At 48.8% G+C, this 20,400-nt stretch overlaps 1 non-coding gene across 1 annotated transcript; it reads left to right on the top strand.

Annotated features, from left to right (window-relative positions):
* Positions 1–18,892: 18,892 nt before the first annotated feature.
* Positions 18,893–19,110, top strand: LOC125541990 (small nucleolar RNA U3). Its single transcript, XR_007297776.2, has one exon. It is a non-coding gene; the product is annotated as a small nucleolar RNA U3 (small nucleolar RNA).
* Positions 19,111–20,400: the final 1,290 nt, after the last annotated feature.

Genomic DNA, 20,400 nt, shown 5'->3' with positions numbered 1-20,400 from the left:
GGTTTTGCTCTCTGCAATTTTAGCCACTTGTGCTTCCATATTCTAGGTTCTTCCATCAAGAATTTGCACATCATTTGTTAGGCCAATAATCTTACCGGTCAATTGACTGAGTAAGTTATCATGATTTTCAGAATATTTTTGAAGTTGTTATTCTGCTCAGTTTTACTAGCAATGAAATTTCTGAGAGTATGTTCAAGAGTATTTCTATTACTATTGCTAGTTCCATTAAAATTGTTGGATGCTCCACTATTATTAGGATAAGGTAATCTAGGAGCATATCCATTATTTTTCCAATTAGGATTATAGTTGTTATGAGCAATGAAATTAACATCATTCACTTAATCATCAGTGATGGCATTTACTTTCACCTCTTCTTTTCCTTTAGTGACGGAGATGAGTTCATCAATTTTATTGGTTAACTTCATGCTATTTTCTTCAACCGCATTGACTCTTTTGGTTGTGGTTGTTCTTTCAACATGACATTGGGCATGGTTCTTTTGCATATCATCAAGTAGCTACTTGACATCATCTATCGGCTTACCCATGATAGGTCCTCCTACAGCTGTACCAAGCATACAGTTTTTGACATAGGACTTAAACCATTATAAAACAAATGGATGATCTACCACTCTTCCATCCCATGATTAGGACAATTCCTCAAGGATTCCTTCAGACGATCCCAAGCAAGCGCTAGTGGCTCACGATCTTCGTGCTTAAAACACGTTATGTGAGAACGTAGTTTCATAATTTTTGCAAGTGGGAAAAACTTAACCAAAAACTTGCTGCAACAATCATCCTATGATATATTACCTCTAGATAAAGCTAGAAGCCATTCTTTTGCTTTTCCTCTCAAAGAGAAAGGAAATAGTCAAAACTTCAAAGCGTTAGGATCATAATCTCTAATGCGCGTCATGTTGCACAATTCACTAAAATTATGCAAGTGCATACTGAGGGAGTCCTGGATTAGGGAGTCCTCGGACAGCCGGACTATATACTTTGGCCGGACTGTTGGACTATGAAGATACAAGATTGAAGACTTCGTCCCGTGTCCGGGTGGGACTCTCCTTTGTGTGGAAGGCAAGCTTGGCAATTCGGATATGTAGATCTCCTCCCTTGTAACTGACTCTCTGTAACCCTAGCCCCCTCCGGTGTCTATATAAGCCGGAGGGTTTAGTCCGTAGGACAACAACAATCATAATCATAGGCTAGCTTCTAGGGTTTAGCCTCTACGATCTCGTGGTAGATCAACACTTGTAATACTCATATCATCAAGATCAATCAAGAAGGAAGTAGGGTATTACCTCCATCAAGAGGGCCCGAACCTGGGTAAACATTGTGTCCCCCGCCTCCTGTTACCATCGGCCTTAGACGCACAGTTCGGGACCCCCTACCCGAGATCCGCCGGTTTTGACACCGACATTGGTGCTTTCATTGAGAGTTCCACTGTGCCATCATGATAAGAGCTTGATGGCTCCTTCGATCATCGGCAACAGTGCGATCCAGCGTGAGGTTTTTCTCCCCGGACAGATCTTCGTATTCGGCGGCTTCGTATTGTGGGCCAACTCGCTTGGCCATGTGGAGCAGATCGAGAGCTACGCCCCTGGCCATCAGTTCAGGTTTGGAAGCTTAAACTATACTGCCGACATCCGTGGAGACTTGATCTTCGACGGATTCGAGCCCATGTCAGGTGCGCCGCACAATCACGACGAGAAGGACATAGCTCTGCCGTCAGATGGTGTTCGGGAGATCACACCTGTGCCTACTCCGGCCCTCAATCCGGAACAAATCATGCCATCCGAGGACGGGTGGATAGACCCCGCCACGGAGGCCGCACACTCAGCAGCGATAGAGCCGGATACTGACTTCATCTCCTATGAGACCTGTGTTACTGGACCCTTGGATTCGTCCGCGGTCACAGGCTCCGAACCGCTTGCGTCCGTGCCTATCGAATCTGACTGGGCACCGATCATGGAGTTTACCTCCGCGGATATCTTTCAGCACTCGCCCTTGGGCGACGTGTTAAATTCATTGAGGTCTCTCTCCTTGTCAGGAGACCCTTGGCCGAAGTATGTCCGGCTTGAGTGGGAAGCAGCCGACGAAACTCATACCCCACCCACCACCCACTTAATAGCCACTGTCGACGATTTAACTGACATGCTTGATTTTGACTCCAAAGACATCGAAGGTAGGGACGACGATGCATGAGAAGAAAAGGAACCATCGCCCACAGGGCGCTGGACATCCACTTCATCACACGATATATACATGGTGGATACACCCACAGAAAACAACGATGAGGAACGGGAGGATGCAGCGAAGGATAGTCCCCTCGAGAAGCGAACGGCGAACATAGTACAGAGCCGCTGTCCGATCACGGCGACACCGAGGGTAAAACTCATCAACCTGTCTCCGGAGAGGAGAACAGTCCGGACGAAGATGCACACATCATCCCAGAAAGGCACTTGGAACAAGAGAACCTCCATAGAAGGCTTATTGCCACCGCGAGGAGCCTGAAGAAACAGAAGCAAAGGCTTACGGCCGCGCAGAATACGCTCAACAGCAGATGGAACAAAGTGCTTGACACTGAAGAAAAGTACGGCGACAGTCGCCACACAAAGAGCTATCCAAAGCGCAAGCTACTGCCTGAATTTGACGACGAGGCTTTAGAGCCCATTCAGCCAAAAAATAAAACGGCCGATCAGCCGGATCGGCCACCCCGTGGCCGCGATAGAGCGGCTAACGATGCCACACACAAGTCAGCACACGATTTACGTGAAGACCAGCACCATAAATCCGGTATGACCAGGTCCATCTACGGATCTAGGAAGCGCGCTCCGGCACAGGATCAGGGCCGCCCAAATGACTATACTGACCGAATAACAGCTCGGAATCAAAGCCAAACGCTGCAACCGCCCGAAGAATGCCATGACACATCAAAATACAGGGGTGCCGCGCACCCCCTATGCTTCACCGATGAGGTGCTGGGCCAGGAATTTCTAGAAGGATTCAAACCCGTGAACATAGAGGCATACGACGGAACGACAGACCCTGGGGTCTGGATTGAGGACTTTATCCTTCACATCCACATGGCTGGCGGAGATGATCTCCATGCCATCAAATACCTGCCCCTCAAGTTGAAAGGACCAGCTCAGCACTGGCTGAAAAGCCTCCCCGAAAACTCAATTGGAAGATGGGAGGAGCTTGAGGATGCTTTTAGGGCCAATTTTCAAGGGACCTATGTCCGACCTCCGGACGCAGACGATTTAAGTCACATAATTCAATAGCCCAGAGAGTCAGCCCGAAAGCTTTGGAACAGATTTCTCACGAAGAAGAATCAAATCGTTGACTGCCCGGATGCCGAAGCCCTAGCGGCTTTCAAGCATAGTGTCTGGGACGAATGGCTCGCCAGACTCCTCGGCTAGGAAAAACCGAGGACAATGACAGCCCTAACAAGCCTTATGACCCGCTTTTGTGCGGGCGAAGATAGTTGGTTAGCCCGTAGCGGCACCAACAACCCAGGCACATCCGAAGTCAGGGATGGCAACGGTAAACCGCGACCCAATAAAAGCAAGCGTCGAAACAATGAAGACAGCCCAGACAACATGGCGGTAAACGCTGGATTCAGGGGCTCTCGACTCGGTCAACGGAAAAAGCCATTTAAAGGCAACAGAGATGGACCGTCCAGCCTAAACAAGATTCTAGAAAGATTATGTCAGATTCATGACACCTCTGACAAACCAGCAAACCACACCAACAGAGAATGCTGGGTCTTCAAGCAAGCCGGCAAGCTAAACGCCGAACACAAGGGGAGGGAGACACCAAGCGAAGACGAGGATGAGCCTCGCCAGCCGAACACTGGGGGACAGAAAAAATTCCCACCAGAGGTCAAAATAGTGAACATGATTTATGCAACACACATACCGAAGAGGAGGCGCCAGCACGCACCCCGAGACGTATACGCCATGGAGCCCATCAGCCCCAAGTTCAACCCTTGGTCGGCCTGCCCGATTACTTTTGATCGCAGGGATCACCCGAGTGGTATTCGGCACGGAGGATCGGTTGCCTTGGTGCTAGACCCAATAATTAACAGATATCATCTCACCCGAGTCCTTATGGACGGCGGCAGTAGTCTTAATCTGATATATCAGGACACCGTCTGCAAAATGGGGATAGACCCGACAAGAATCAGCCAAAGTAACACTACCTTTAAGGGAGTAGTACCAGGCCCAGAGGCCCGCTGTACGGGCTCTCTAGTACTAGAGGTTGTATTCGGTTCTCCCGACAACTTCCGAAGTGAAGAATTAACCTTCGACATCGCTCCATTCTGAAGCGGCCATCACGCACTACTCGGGAGAACGGCCTTCGCTCGTTTTAATGCAGTACCGCATTACGTATCTTAAGCTGAAGATGCCCGGTCCACGTGGCATCATCATAGTTAGCAGAAACACAGAGCGTTCCTCACGTAGGGAGGACTATGTGGCGGCTCTAGCAGCCAGCCACTGAACGACCTCTCCAACTAGAAGAAATGATCGGTCGTCAAGACCGCGAACGCGGTTATACGAGTCCGGTGCACCACTAGCTGTAACAGTTTGGATAAACCTGTGATTGGGTCGATGGATATACCCCCATAGGTGGTGCTAGGGGCTTCCCGCATGTAAAAAGGGCTAAGTTCGGCCTGACCCTCTTTAGATTGCATTTTAATGGTTCATTAGGAGTAAGAAATTTTTCGCACGAAGACTTTCACCTACGTTTTTCCTCTTTTACAGATGATCATCATGCTACACCCTTCTAGAATACGGCACAACGGAGACACAGACATAGACGTACAGCAGGGACTCGCTCAAAGGCTTCTTTTTAGATTAAGACCCTGTGTAAACCTTTTTTACTATCTCTTGTTTCTTCACTCCCTCCGGATACTCAACCAAAAGGGATGCTGGCGTTATTGACATTTCTTCACGTCATACTAATGCAAGTACCTGGAAATTAAGGGCCCATAATCGAGGGCGTTTCCCAGCCCAGTATATGATGTAAAAGTCCGAACACCTTAGGAAGTGTTCGGCGTCGCGAGTTTGGCCTTATATGCATCAGCTCCGAATCATGTCTTTGGTCAATAGTTGGGTTTGCCCGGCTCCCCTGTTTTGCTACCTTACATTCCACTCTATCGGCTAAGGTGGCACCGGGAGAACTACTGCGATTGTGCCCTGGTTCATCTGGATGAGCACCTTAGTAGAGAAAGCCGAAAACTGACTGTCATGATAAAGCGCGAGACTAGTCAACCACTCGATGACTCATTGGAATCTTCACGATTCCTCCGCATTAACGAAGGACCGGTTTTCTGGTCATGTATGTATGCGCACCGTGTTCGGATGAGCGCAGAAATACCAGGGGCTATATAGTAGCCCCAAAGTCAAACTCCTATGGCAAGTGAAAGTGTTAAAGCTATATAGTCCAATTGCCTTGTTCGCTGCGCTATCACCTCCTTAATGGACCAAGATGTTGGGTCAAGTGTGAACACACGCTTTTCCGAACACCCCCGCATTATATGCGTGGGGGCTGAAGCCGACGACTGCAAACTTTCAGGTTATATACATACATAAACGGTCGCATAGGAGGCATCATAATACTTTCAGGCAAAAGTATAAACACAGCCTTTATAATCCAAATAGCATTGTTTTTACAATTGGGATACATGTCACTCGAGCATGATACTCTTCGAGCACTGAGCCTCTATTACACGAGCGCCTTCCAGGACTTCTTCAAAATAGTGCTCAGCCGAGACCTGGCCTACAGTCGGATCCCAGGTCGCAATAGCGGTGGTCTCCATCTCTGCCCAGTATATCTTAACACGGGCAAGAGCCATCCTCGCACCCTCTATGCACGCCGACCTCCTTACATCGTCGATATGCGACACAACACCAAGGAATCGTTGCACTAAACCAAAATAACTATTCGGCCTTGGCCCCTTCGGCCAAAGATGATCCACGACAGACCTCATGGCAAGTCCGGACAACCTATGGAGCTCGGCCCACTCGTCCATTTGTTCATTCAACAGCAGCGGACGCGTGGGAGCACTGAACTGCGACCAGAACAACTTCTCCACTTCATGATCTTTCTGATCTTTGAAAAACTCAGTCGCACCAGCAGCACTCATTGCCAAGTCCGAACACACGCCTGCATCACTCCATAATTGATCAGAGGGGCATATTTCGGATCTCCGAACTTTGACCGCAACAAAAAGGGCTTCCCAGCCGTGATATCTCCGGCTTGAGGGAGCTCCTCCTTCGCCACTCTGATTTCAGAATGGGTTTCCTTGGCTGCTTCCATGGCTTTCTTCAGGTCAGCCGCTTTCGCTTGGCTTTCCTTTTCAAGGAGCTCATATCGGCCGGCGACATCTTTCAGCTCAACAGCCATCTTGGCTATTCTATCTTCGCTCTGGCGACGAGCAGCCTGTTCGGCTCTTAAGTCTTCGGCCGCCTTCAGGGCGGCTGCATCACTTCTCCTCGCCTGTTCCTTGGCTCGGGCAAGTTCCGCCCGAAGGCTCTCCACGGCCGCAGCTCCATCTGTAGTCACAACATATTATAGATACTAGCATCATGCTCCTCTTAATATTTGTTGACCACCCGAAAATACATACCCCGTGCCTCGTCAAGCCGCTTGTTCACAAGCGCAATATCGGCATCTGCTGTGTCAAGTTGCCGCCTCAGTCCGGCAAACTCAGCAGTCCGGCCAGCACTGGACCCTCAGCCGCATGCACATGAAAGCAGCGTGATCGTTACCTGGGACTATGATCCTCTGTTTGCCACCTCTGGACAACAACCAGAGTCTCAGGGGCTACTATCTGTATAGAGCACACCTAGCGTGTGCGGTATCATAAAAAAAATTATATTATTTTGCGTACCTCAAAGCCTCTTAGCAAGCTCATAAAAGCCTTATGCAATCTGCTTTTGGCGGATGCAATCCTCTCAACCACCGTACCCATTAAAGTACGATGCGTCTCCGAGATAGCCGCTTGCTCCAAAAGACCCATCAGTGCGTCCGGTTGTGCACCGGACAAACCCAGACTCTTTCTGTTGCTCTCCTTAGGAGCGGAATACTCCGGACTTCTGGTGGCCGAAGGGTCACCTTCTGGCCTTAACAGGTCAGGAGAAATCCTCCGTGATGACACCTCAGGGTCGTCCGCCCCAGGTGGTAGGGAGGCTACCTTAGGCTCGTTTCGCTCTCCATCATCTCCGGAAGAAGATCCCCCGAAGACAAACTCTGTCGAGAAGGGCTACGAGCCGGACTGCAAGATATATGTCATGGTTATTATCCTCGGAGATAAAGCAGGATATATTTACCAAAAGTACTCTTGTTCACTTACATCTTGGTGGAGGGCTGGCCCCCTTGCGGGCACTGTGCGGTAAAGACGCCCTTCGGGGCAGGGCCCCCTGGCGAAGGTTTCTTCCCTCGTTTGGAAATCTTCGTTTCCAAGTCTTCAGAGGCGGTCCTTTTCCTTCCTTGGGGAGAGGGGATTCTGGATTCTTCTCCCCGATTATCCTCCTTCGTGGAGACACTAATTCCCCCGGTTTGGATGAGTAATGCGTGAAGCCCGCTTTCGGCTTCTTTATTCCTCCCTTTATCTTCCCCCGTTGGCACTTGATAAGGTGCGCGCTCAAGCATCCTGGCTAGCACAGGATCCGGTGAGCCTTCGGGAAGGGGGCCGAACACCTGATCATCTTCGCCTTTCTTTTCCAGTCCTGGCCGAGAGTGATTTTTTCAGAATGATGTTGTGAAAAATAAAAAGACAACATGTTCGGCTGCAGAATTACTTACGTGGGTATCTGGACGGTTGCAGTTGAGACCCGTATCCTCGGTGGTGTCTGGACACTTTATTCGTGATCCGAAGAACAATCCGTACATCTCTTCGAGCGTCGTGCCAAAGAATTGCTGAATAGTTCACGGTCCTTCTGGCTTGAACTCCCATAGACAGAGAGATCGGCGTTGGCATGGCAGGACCCGACGAACTAGCATAACTTGCATTACCTTGACAAGACTGACATCCCTCTTGAGGAGATCTTGGATGCGACTTTGCAATGTCAGCACGTCATTAACTGGCCCCCAGTCCAGCCCCTTGTTGACCCATGATGCTAGTTGCGGCGGGGGGCCCGAGCGGAAGGCAGGGGCAGCTGCCTACTTTTTACTTCGGGGAGCTGTGATGTAAAACCACTCCTGCTGCCATAAGTTGGACACCTCCAGGAAGGAGCCCTTAGGCCATGGAGCATCGGCGCCTTTGCTTATTATGGCAGCTCTGCATTCTGCGTGTCGCCCGTCGATCATCTTCGGCTTCACATTGAAGTTGTTGAGCCATAAGCCGAAGTGTGGGGTGATGTGGAGGAAGGCCTCACACACGACGATAAACGACGAGATGTGAAGGATGGGATCTGGAGCTAGATCATGGAAATCGAGCCCGTAATAGAACATAAGCCCTCTTACAAAGGGATCAAGACTAAAGCCTAGCCCTCAGAGGAAGTGGGAAACAAATACGACACTCTCGTTGGGTTCGGGAGTGGGGATGACCTGCCCTTGAGCGGGCAGCCTGTGCGAGATTTCGGTGGTCAGATACCTGGCTTCCCTTAGCTTCTTGATGTCCTCCTATGTGACAGAGGAGGCCATCCACCGACCTTGAAGGTTGGATCCGGACATGGTTGAAGGTCTGAAGCGCTTAGCCTGAGCCTTGGGTTTTGGAACTCGAGGTGGGAGAGGGGAAGGGTTGGGCGCGAGAAGAAAAGGACATGCCTTGTCCCCTTTTATAAAGAGGGTGAATATCAAGCGTCCTCCGCGTGGCCGTTTGGAACTTGCCTAAAATCGAGGAGTCATACTAACAAACACGATTGGGTTACCCACACCCGTATTGATGAGAATCCCGTGATAAGGGGAACACGATCTCTGCCTCGACAAGACGTGCCAATAAAACTGCCTCGCAACACGTGCAGTGGCAGGTAGGGAAAAATAGTTCGTAATGACCGGGCAATGACATGACGTCACATTATGAAAATTTGTCAGCAGATTGGATTTGTGGAATAATATACTCTCTACGATGGTGAGTGGAATTTGTTTTGCAGAGCCGGACACGATCCTTGTGTTCAAAATTTTCTATGGAGTATTCGGAGGAGGAACCCGCCTTGCAATGCCAAAGACAATCTACGCGCCAGACTTATCGTCATTGAAGCCTGGTTCAGGGGCTACTGAGGGAGTCCTGGATTAGGGGGTCCTCGGACAGCTGGATTGTTGGAAATATGCCCTAGAGGCAATAATAAAATGGTTATTATTGTATTTCCTTGTTCATGATAATTTTCTATTGTTCATCCTATAATTGTATTATCCGGAAACCGTAATACATGTGTGAATACATAGACCACAACATGTCCCTAGTAAGCCTCTAGTTGACTAGCTCGTTGATCAATAGATGGTCATGTTTTCCTGACCATGGACATTGGATGTCATTGATAACGGGATCACATCATTAGGAGAATGATGTGATGGACAAGAACCAATCCTAAGCATAGCGCAAGATCGTGTAGTTCGTCTGCTAAAGCTTTTCTAATGTCAAGTATCATTTCCTTAGACCATGAGATTGTGCAACTCTTGGATACCATAGGAATGCTTTGGGTGTGCCAAACGTCACAACGTAACTGGGTGGCTATAAAGGCACACTACGGGTATCTCCGAAAGTGTCTGTTGGGTTGGCACGAATCGAGACTGGTATTTGTGACTCCGTGTGACGGAGAGGTATCTCTGGGCCCACTCGGTAGGACATCATCATGAGCTCAATGTGACCAAAGAGTTGATCACGGGATGATGTGTTTACAGAACGAGTAAAAGTGACTTGCCGGTAACGAGATTGAACGAGGTATTGAAATACCAAGGATCGAATCTCGGGTAAGTAACGTACCGATTGACAAAGGGAATTGTATACGGGATAGATTGAATCCCCGACATCGTGGTTCATCCGATGAGATCATTTTGGAACATGTGGGAGCCAACATGCGTATCCAGATCCCGCTGTTGGTTATTGGCCGGAGAGTTGTCTCGGTCATGTCTGCATGGTTCCCGAACCCGTAGGGTCTACACACTTAAGGTTCGATGAGGCTAGGGTTATTAGGAAGACTTGTATGTGATTACCGAATGTTGTTCGGAGTCCCGGATGAGATCCCGGACGTCACGAGGAGTTCCAGAATGGTCCGGAGGTAAAGATTTATATATGGAAAGTTGTTGTTCGGGTTCCAGGAAAAGTTCGGTTTTTTCCGGTATTGTACCGGGAAGCTTCCGGAGGATTCCGGAGGGGTCCGGAGGTCCGAAAAATGTTCCACCACGTCCAATATAGCAGCATGGGCTGTAGGGGGCTCCCTAGCCTTAATGGGCCAGGGGCACCAGCCCCCCTAAGGCCCATGCGCATGGGAGAGGGGAAACCCTAAGGGGGAGGGCCTCCACTTGACTTGGGAGGCACTCCTCCCCCCCTCGGCTGCCACCCCAACCATAGATGGGATCTAGGGGGGCCGGCCCCCTCCCTCCCCACCTATAAATAGTGGAGGGGTGGGAGGGAGGCCACACCCTTGCACCTGGCGCAACCCCTCCCCTCCAATACCTCTCCTCCTCCGCGTGAGCTTGGCGAAGCCCTGCCGGAGAACTGCCACTCCATCACCACCACGCCGTTGTGCTGCTGTTGGACTCTCTTCCTCAACCTCTCCCTCCTCCTTTCTGGATCAAGGCGCGGGAGACGTCTCCGTTCCGTACCTGTGTTGAACGCGGAGGTGCGTCCGTTCGGCGCTAGGATCATCGGTGATTTGGATCACGACGAGTACAACTCCATCAACCCCGTTCTCTTGAACGCTTCCGCTTAGCGATCTTCAAGGGTATGAAGATGCACTCCCTCTCTCTCGTTGCTAGTATCTCCTAGATTGATCTTGGTGACACGTAGGAAAATTTTGAATTATTGCTACGTTCCCCAACAGTGGCATCATGAGCTAGGTCTATGCGTAGATTCTATGCACGAGTAGAACACAAAGCAGTTGTGGGCGATGATTTGTTCAATTTGCTTACCGTTACTAGTATTATCTTGATCCGGCGGCATTGTGGGATGAAGCGGCCCGGATCGACCTTACACGTACGCTTACGTGAGACTGGTTCCACCGACTGACATGCACTTGATGCATAAGGTGGCTGGCGGGTGTCTGTCTCTCCCACTTTACTCAGATCGGATTCGATGAAAAGGGTCCTTATGAAGGGTAAATAGCAATTGGCATATCACCGTTGTGATTTTGCGTAGGTAAGAAACGTTCTTGCTAGAAACCCATAGCAGCCATGTCAAACATGCAACAACAATTAGAGGACGTCTAACTTGTTTTTGCGGGGTATGCTATGTGATGTGATATGGCCAAAAGGATGTGATGAATGATATATGTGATGTATGAGATTGATCATGTTCTTGTAATAGGAATCACGACTTGCATGTCGATGAGTATGACAACCGGCAGGAGCCATAGGAGTTGTCTTAATTTATTTATGACCTACGTGTCAATGAAAACGCCATGTAATTACTTTAATTTATTGCTAACCGTTAGCCATAGTAGTAGAAGTAATAGTTGGCGAGGCAACTTCATGAAGACACAATGATGGAGATCATGGTGTCATGCCGGTGATGATGGTGTTCATGCCGTGCCTCGAAGATGGAGATCAAAGGCGCAAGATGATATTGGCCATATCATGTCACTTTATGATTTTCATGTGATGTTTGTCATGTTTTTACATCTTATTTGCTTAGAACGACGGTAGCATAAATAAGATGATCCCTCATTAAAATATCAAGGATTGTGTTCCCCCTAACTGTGCACCGTTGCTAAGGTCCGTTGTTCCGAAGCACCACGTGATGATCGGGTGTGATAGGTTCTAACATTCGCATACGACAGGTGTAAGCCAGATTTACACACGCAATACACTTAGGTTAACTTGACGAGCCTAGCATGTACAGACATGGCCTCGGAACACGGAATACCGAAAGGTCGAACACGAGTCGTATGGTGGATACGATAAACATGAAGATGTTCACCGATGTTGACTAGTCCATCTCACGTGATGATCGGACATGGCCTAGTTGACTCGGATCATGTATCACTTAGATGACTAGAGGGATGTCTATCTAAGTGGGAGTTCATTGAATAATTTGATTAGATGAACTTAATTATCATGAACATAGTCAAAAGGTATTTGCAAATTATGTCGTAGCTCATGCTTTGGTTCTATTGTTTTAGATATGTTCCTAGAGAAAATTTAGTTGAGAGTTGACAGTAGCAATTATGTGGACTGGGTCCGTGAACTGAGGATTGTCCTCATTGCTGCACAGAAGGGCTATGTCCTTAATGCACCGCTCAGTGCGTTGAACCTCAAGCGTCGTCTATAGATGTTGGGAAACATCTGACATACACGTTTTGATGACTACATGATAGTTCAATGCGTAATACTAACAATTTAGAATTGTGGCACCAAAGACGTTTTTGAAATGTCGCAGAACATATGAGATGTTCCAAAGACTGAAATTGGGATTTCAGACTAGTGCCCACGTCAAGAGGTATGAGACCTCTGACAAGTTTCTTAAGCCTGCAAACTAAGGGAGAAAAGCTCAATTGTTGAGCATGTGCTCAGATTGTCTGAGTACTACAATCGCTTGAATCGAGTGGGAGTTAATCTTCTAGCTGAGATAGTGATAGTTCTCCATAGTCACTGCCACCAAGCTATTAGAGCTTAATGATGAACTATAACATATCAGGGATAGACATGATGATCCTTGAGAAATTCGCGATGTTTGACACCGTGAAAGTAGAAATCAAGTAGGAGCATCAATTGTTGATGGTTAGTAAAACCACTAGTTTCAAGAAGGGCAAGGGAAAGAAGGGATACTTCATGAGACAACAAATCAGTTGCTGCTCTAGTGAAGAAACCCAAGGTTGAACCAAACCCGAGACTAAGTGCTTCTATAATGAGGGGAACGGTCACTGAAGCAGAACTACCCTAGATCCTTGGTAGATGAGAAGGCTGGCAAGGTCGACAGAAGTATTTTGAATATACATTATATTATTGTGTACTTTCCTAGTACTCCTAGTAGCACCAGGGTAATAAATAGCGGTTTGGTTGCTAAGTGTTAGTAACTCGAAATCAAAGGCTACGGAGACTAGCTAAAGGTGAGATGACGATATGTTGGAAGTGTTTCCAAGGTTGATGTAATCAAACATCGCACGCTCCCTCTACCATCGAGATTGGTGCTAAACCTAAATAATTGTTATGTGGTGTTTGCGTTGAGCATAGACATGATTGGATTATGTTTATCGCCATACGGTTATTCATTTAAGGAGAATAATGGTTACTCTGTTTACTTGAATAATACCTTCAATAGTCTTGCACCTAAAATAAATGGTTTATTGAATCTCGATCATAGTGATACACATGTTCATGCCAAAAGATATAAGATAGTAATGATAGTACCACATACTTGTGGCACTGCCATTTGAGTCATGTTGGTATAAAACGCATGAAGAAGCTCCATGTTGATGGATCTTTGGACTCACTCGTTTTTGAAAAGATTGAGACATGCGAACCATGTCTATTGGTAGATATGCATGAAGAAACTCCATACAGATGGATCATTTGGACTCACTTGATTTTGAATCACTTAAGACATGCAAATCATACCACATGGGCAAGATGACTGAAAGGCCTCATTTTCAGTTAGATGGAACAAGAAAGCAACTTGTTGGAAGTAATACATTTTGATGTGTGCAGTCCAATGAGTGCTGAGTCACGCAGTTGATATCGTTATGTTCTTACTTCACAGATGATTTGAGTAGATGCTGAGTATATTTACTTGATGAAACACAAGTCTGAATTATTGAAAGGTTCAAGTAATTTCAGAGTGAAGTTGAAGATCGTCGTGACAAGATGATAAAATGTCTATGATATGATCATAGAGATGAATATCTGAGTTACGAGTTTGGCACACAATTAAGACATTGTGGAAATTGTTTCACAACTAATACCGCCTGGAACACCATAGTGTGATGGTGTGTCCGAACATCATAACTGCACCCTATTGGATATGGTGCATACCATCATGTCTCTTACCAAATTACCACTATCGTTTATGGGTTAGGCATTAGAGACAACCTCATTCACTTTAAATAAGGCACCACACAATTCCATTGAGACGACACCGTATGAACTATGATTTAGAGAAACCTAAGCTGTCAGTTCTTAAAAGTTTGGGGCTGCGACACTTATGTGAAAAAGTTTCAGGCTGATAAGCTCGAACCCAAAGCGGATAAATGCATCTTAATAGAATACCCAAAAATAGTTGGGTATACCTCCTATTTCAGATCCGGAAGCAAAAGTGATTGTTTCTAGAAATGGGTCCTTTCTCGAGGAAAAGTTTCTCTCGAAAGAATTGAGTGGGAGGATGGTGGAGACTTGATGAGGTTATTGAACCGTCACTTCAACTATTGTGTAGCAGGGCACAGGAAGTTGTTCCTGTGGCACCTACACCAATTGAAGTGGAAGCTTATGATAATGATCATGAAACTTCGGATCAAGTCACTACCAAACCTCATAGGTCGACAAGGATGTGTACTACTTCAGAGTGGTACGTAATCCTGTCTTGGAAGTCATGTTGCTAGACAACAATGAACCTACAAGCTATGGACAAGCGATGGTGGGCCCGGATTCCGAGGAATGGCTCGAGGCCATAAAATCTGAGAAAGGATCCATGTATAAAACAAAGTATAGAGTTTTAAAGAACAACTTGATGGTCGTGAGGCTGTTGGGTGCAGATGGATTTTAAAAGGAAGACGGACAATGATGGTAAGTGTCACCATTAAGAAATCTCGACTTGTCGTTAAGATGTTTCTCGACAAGTTCAAGGAGTTGACTACGATGAGACTTTCTCACTCATAGCGATGCTAAGAGTCTGTTGGAATTATGTTAGCAGTTACTGCATTATTTATGAAATCTTGCAGATAGGATGTCAAAACATTGTTTCCTCGACGATTTTCTTGAGGAAAGGTTGTATGTGATACAACCAGAAGGTTTTGTCAATCCTGAAAGATGCTAACAAGTATGCAAAGCTGCAGCAATCCTTCTAAGGACTGGAGTAAGAATCTCAGAGTTGGAATGTACACTTTGATGAGATGATCAAAGATTTTGGGTTTATACAAAGTTTATGAGAAACTTGTATCTCCAAAGAAGTGAGTGGGAGCACTATAGAATTTTTGATGAGTATATGTTGTTAACATATTGTTGATCAGAAATGATGTAGAATTTCTGGATAGCATGCAGGGTTATTTGAAAAGTGTTTTTCAATAGAAAACCTGGATTAAGCTACTTGAACATTGAGCATCAAGATCTATAAGGATATATCAAAAAACGCTTAATATTACTTTCAAATGAATACATACCGTGACAAGATTTGGAAGGAGTTCAAAATAGATCAGCAAAGAAGGAGTTCTTGGCTGTATTACAAGGTGTGAGTATTGAGTAAGACTCAAGACCGGACCACAGCAGAAGATAGAGAAAGGACGAAGGTCGTCCCCTATGCTTTAGACGTAAGCTCTACAGTATGCTATGCTGTGTACCGCACCTGAAGTGTGCCTTGCCATGAGTTAGTCAAGGGGTACAAGAGTGATCCAGGAATGGATCACATGACATCGGTCGAACTTATCCTTAGTAACTAGTGGACTAAGGAATTTTCTCGATTATGGAGGTGGTAAAAGAGTTCGTCGTAAAGGGTTACGTCGATACAAACTTTGACACTAATCCGGATGACTCTGAGTAGTAAACCGGATTCGTACAGTAGAGCAGTTATTTGGAATAGCTCAAAGTAGCATGTGGTAGCTGCATCTATAAGATGACATAGAGATTTTCAAAGCACACATGGATCTGAAAGGTTCAGGCCCATTGACTAATAAACCCCTCTCACAAGCAAGATATGAACAAACCCTATGGGTGTTGTATTCATTACAATCACATAGTGATGTTGTCGTGGTATTCTCACGGGGGGTGTGCAAGACGACATATGCCACAAGGTGGCTTCGTGTGAGGGCAAGACTGCTGCTAGAATATCCAGGGACAGGTATGCAAGTAGCACGCGCTAGTTTACCTAGGTTCATGGCTCTCCGGAGAGATAATACCCCTACTCCTGCATGTCTGAGTATATGTGGTATATCTGGTACAGAGTTGCTCCTGGAGCTGTATCTCGGGCATGCGTGCCCATGGCCGAATGGCCGTATGAACTAGTGGCCATGCATGTGTGTGTGTGTGTGCTAGCTAGCTATCTTGCTAGCTAGCTTGCATGCGTGAGGCCTCCCCTGATGGATGGATGGAGCTAGCTTATATAGGAGTTGGCATGGGTGGTAGTGGCTTTGGTTGTAAGCTACCTTGGGTAGCTTACAAGCCAAGCTATGTAGGCATGGCTAGTGGCATGGTGCATGTCATGCTTGTCCCCTGGGGTACTTTATAAATCAGTACCCAGGGGACACGGTACGCTGTAGATGATGTCGCGGTATGGTCGTCCCGTCGGTGTCTCGTCAGGCTACAGTTGGCTTCGGGCAGTCGGCCTGGCGGAGGAGTCGGCAGCCAGCAATCGGCCTGGTGGAGGAGTCGGCAGCCAGTAGTCAGCCCGGTGGAGGAGTCGGTAGCCAGCAGTCGGCCTAGTGGAGCAGTCGGCAGCCAGCAGTCGGCCTGGTGGAGCAGTCGGCAGCCAGCAGTCGGCCTGGTGGAGCAGTCGACAGCCAGCAGTCGGCCTGGTGGAGGAGTCGGCAGTCAGCAGTCGGCCTGGCGGAGCAGTCAGCAGCCAGCAGTCAGCCGTCGGCCAGGTAGTTGGACTGAGGGGCTTTTCTAGCCCCGATATCTTGAATTCTTGTCTCGCCGTCTTCGGGGTATCCATGTCCAATTACTCCGACAGTAGCCCCCAAGCCTCCGGGCAACTTGGCAAAGTTGGGCGGAGGTTTTTTGGCGAGTGTTCATGGAAATGATCATGAAAAAGACAAAGTTAGTCCACGCAGATATATCAAATGTTTGCTTTAAACATTGCAAGTTTTATGCGGAGGGTGCCGACTCGGTTTCGTCCGAGCCCCCTTAATCTTTTTCGTGTTCCCTCAGCTTTTTGGCTTGTGCTCTTGCTTGCCGGACAACCACTCTGCGGTCTGTGGCTGAGAGTGGGCCGCGAAGTGGAGTGTACGGTACTTAGAGTCTGGGAGCAGACTCGACCGAGCAGATACTCGTAAAGGAAACGGCAGGATCGCTCGATCTGTTTTTCTTCCCGGACATTTTTCGCGTGGGTGGCCTCCAGCGTTCACTCTTGCTAGTCGGACTGCCGCTCTGCGGTCTATGACTAAGAGTGGGCCTTTGGTACCGCGCACGGTACTAAGCCGTCTGTGGGAACTAACGTTTCAGGCCAAGCGTACAGCCCCCGGGCCAAGTCTGGCTGGCGCCGGGGCGAACAGTGATGCTACTGTAATAAAATGCGGAGACAGCCCCCGAGCATCGCTCGGGGTTGTCCGTGCTTGCTTGGTGCAAAAATATGCGGGTGAGGAGCTCACATTGGTTTTCATGTAGCCGAGGCGGAGTTTGCCGAAGACAGCCGGCGCGGCTCAACGCTTGCTGAGCGCGCTGGCACACCCGCTGGGTGCAGCCTTCGAGCCTTCGGGTGCTCGAAGGGGTCCCGGCCGGTCAGGCTCGACCGGCCAGGTGGCGAGGCGTCTTGCAGCACCTTTTTTTCTTCTTGTTCTCTTCTGCCGGCTGCTGGAAGCCGGGAAAAACTCTTCTCTTGTCTGCAATCTTCCCTGGGGGCGCGCCAGCGCACCCACTGGGTGTAGCCCCCGAGATTCAGGACTACTGAGCAGTCGGGCCGGATCTCCCGGCAACTACTTTGTCTTCTTCCTCGCGGGGGCGCGTCAGCGCACCCGCTGGGTGTAGCCCCCGAGATTCGGGCCGACTGCTGAGCAGTCGTGCCGGATCTCCCGTCAAATACTTTGTCTTCTTCTTCGCGGGGGCGCGTCAGCGCACCCGCTAGGTGTAGCCCCCGAGATCTGGGCCGACTGCTGAGCTGTCAGGCCGGATCTCCCAGCAACTACTTTTTTCTTCTTCTTCACGGGGGCGCGTCAGCGCACCCGCTAGATGTAGCCCCCAAGATCTGGGCCGACTGCTGAGCTGTCGGGCCGGATCTCCCAGCAACTACTTTTTCTTCTTCTTCGCGGGGGCGCATCAGCGCACCCGCTGGGTGTAGCCCCCCGAGATCTGGGCCGACTGCTGAGCTATCGGGCTGGATCTCCCGGCAACTACTTTTTTCTTCTTCTTCGCAGGGACGCGTCAGCGCACCCGCTGGGTGTAGCCCCCGAGATCTGGGCCGACTGCTGAGCTGTCGGGCCGGATCTCCCGGCGACTACTTTGTCTTCTTCTTCGCGGGGGCGCGTCAGCGCACCCGCTGGGTGTAGCCCCCGAGATCTGGGCCGACTACTGGGCAGTCGGGCCGGATCTCCCAGTGACTTCTTTGTCTTCTTCTTTTTCTTCTTCAGACGGCTGGGCGGGCGGACCCCGACACAGCAGTCGGGCTCTTTGCAGCCGGCCAGGTAGCCAACAGTCGGACACACATTTCTTTTCTCTCTCTTTGTTTTTGAGCAGCCGGCTACGCGAGCGGCCTAGCCCACTTTTCCAGCGGCCCCTAGGCAATCGGCCTCTTCTTTTTCTTTCTGTCCGGCTCCACGCGGCGAGCCGGACCCTCCTCTTTTCTTTCACAGCCAGCCGGCTGGGCACACAGCCCTTGACTCTTTTCTTTAACACTGCTCTGCTCTTTTCTTTGCCCATCCCTGTGTGCTCTACTCTTTTCACAGGATATGTTCTATAGGCTCGTACCGCTGCATCCTCCACCAATAAGGAGGCAAGCACTTCAGTCTGATTGAGTCATTCTGAAAACTGGGCCAGAGCATGATTAACGGCGAGGATTCGTCTGATGGATGGATCCGACGGCTGTAGAGGATCGTTCCTTCCAGTCTCACACCTGGGCAGGGTGGCCCAGTGGTTGTCTGACAGGCTCAAAAAATTCTACATCTAGCGGATGATGAAGAAGATGGTCCCGCCCGGACTGCGAAACCAACAACAACGCGGTAGCATAGTACCGCCCCACGGTGGGCGCCAAATGTCGTGGTATTCTCACGGGGGGTGTGCAAGACGACATATGCCACAAGGTGGCTTCGTGTGAGGGCAAGACTGCTGCTAGAATATCCAGGGACAGGTATGCGAGTAGCACACGCTAGTTTACCCAGGTTCGGGGCTCTCCGGAGAGATAACACCCCTACTCCTGCATGTCTGAGTATATGTGGTATATCTGTAGTATAGAGTGCTCCTGGAGCTGTATCTGAGGTCAGTGCCATAGGCATCTGGCCTCGTATATGCATGTGGCATGGTGACCGTTGCTCTTGGCCGAATGGGTGTGCTTGGGCATGCTTGCCCGTGGGAGTGGATGGATGGATTGCTAGCTAGCTCTCTTGCTAGCTAGCTAGCTAGCTTGTGTGTGTGCGTAAGTGTGTCCATCCCCTGATGGATGGGTGTCTGCCTATATAGGCAAGCTTGTCCCCTGGAGTACTTTATAAATCAGTACTTTATGGCTAGTGGCATGGTGCATGTCATGCTTGTCCCCTGGGTACTTTATAAATCAGTACCCAGGGGACACGGTACCCTGTAGATGACATCGCGGTATGGTCGTCTCGTCGGTGTCTCGTCAGGCTGCAGTTGACTTCGGGCAGTCGGCCTGGCGGAGGAGTCGGCAGCCAGCAGTCGGCCTGGTGGAGCAGTCGGCAGCCAGCAGTCGGCCTAGTGGAGCAGTCGGCAGCCAGCAGTCGGCCTGGTGGAGCAGTCAGCAGCCAACAGTCGGCAGCTAGCAGTCGGCAGCCAGCAGTCGGCCTGGTGGAGCATTCAGCAGCCAGCAGTCAGCCGCCGGCCAGGTAGTTGGACTGAGGGGCTTTGCTAGCCCCGATGTCTTGAATTCTTGTCTCGCCGTCTTCGGGGTATCCGTGTCCAATTACTCCGACAGATGTGAACTAGATTATTGACTCTAGTGCAAGTGGGAGACTGTTGGAAATATTCCCTACAGGCAATAATAAAATGGTTATTATTGTATTTCCTTGTTCATGATAATTGTCTATTGTTCATCCTATAATTGTATTATCTGGAAACCGTAATACATGTGCCAATACATAGACCACAACATGTCCCTAGTAAGCCACTAGTTGACTAGCTCGTTGATCAATAGATGGTCATGGTTTCCTGACCATGGACATTGGATGTCATTGATAACGGGATCACATCATTAGGAGAATGATGTGA

Source organism: Triticum urartu, chromosome 2A (genome assembly GCF_056163025.1).
Source record: "Triticum urartu cultivar PI428250 chromosome 2A, HENAU_Tu73, whole genome shotgun sequence".
NCBI lineage: Eukaryota > Viridiplantae > Streptophyta > Magnoliopsida > Poales > Poaceae > Triticum > Triticum urartu.
This window is presented reverse-complemented; position numbering and strand designations above follow the sequence as displayed.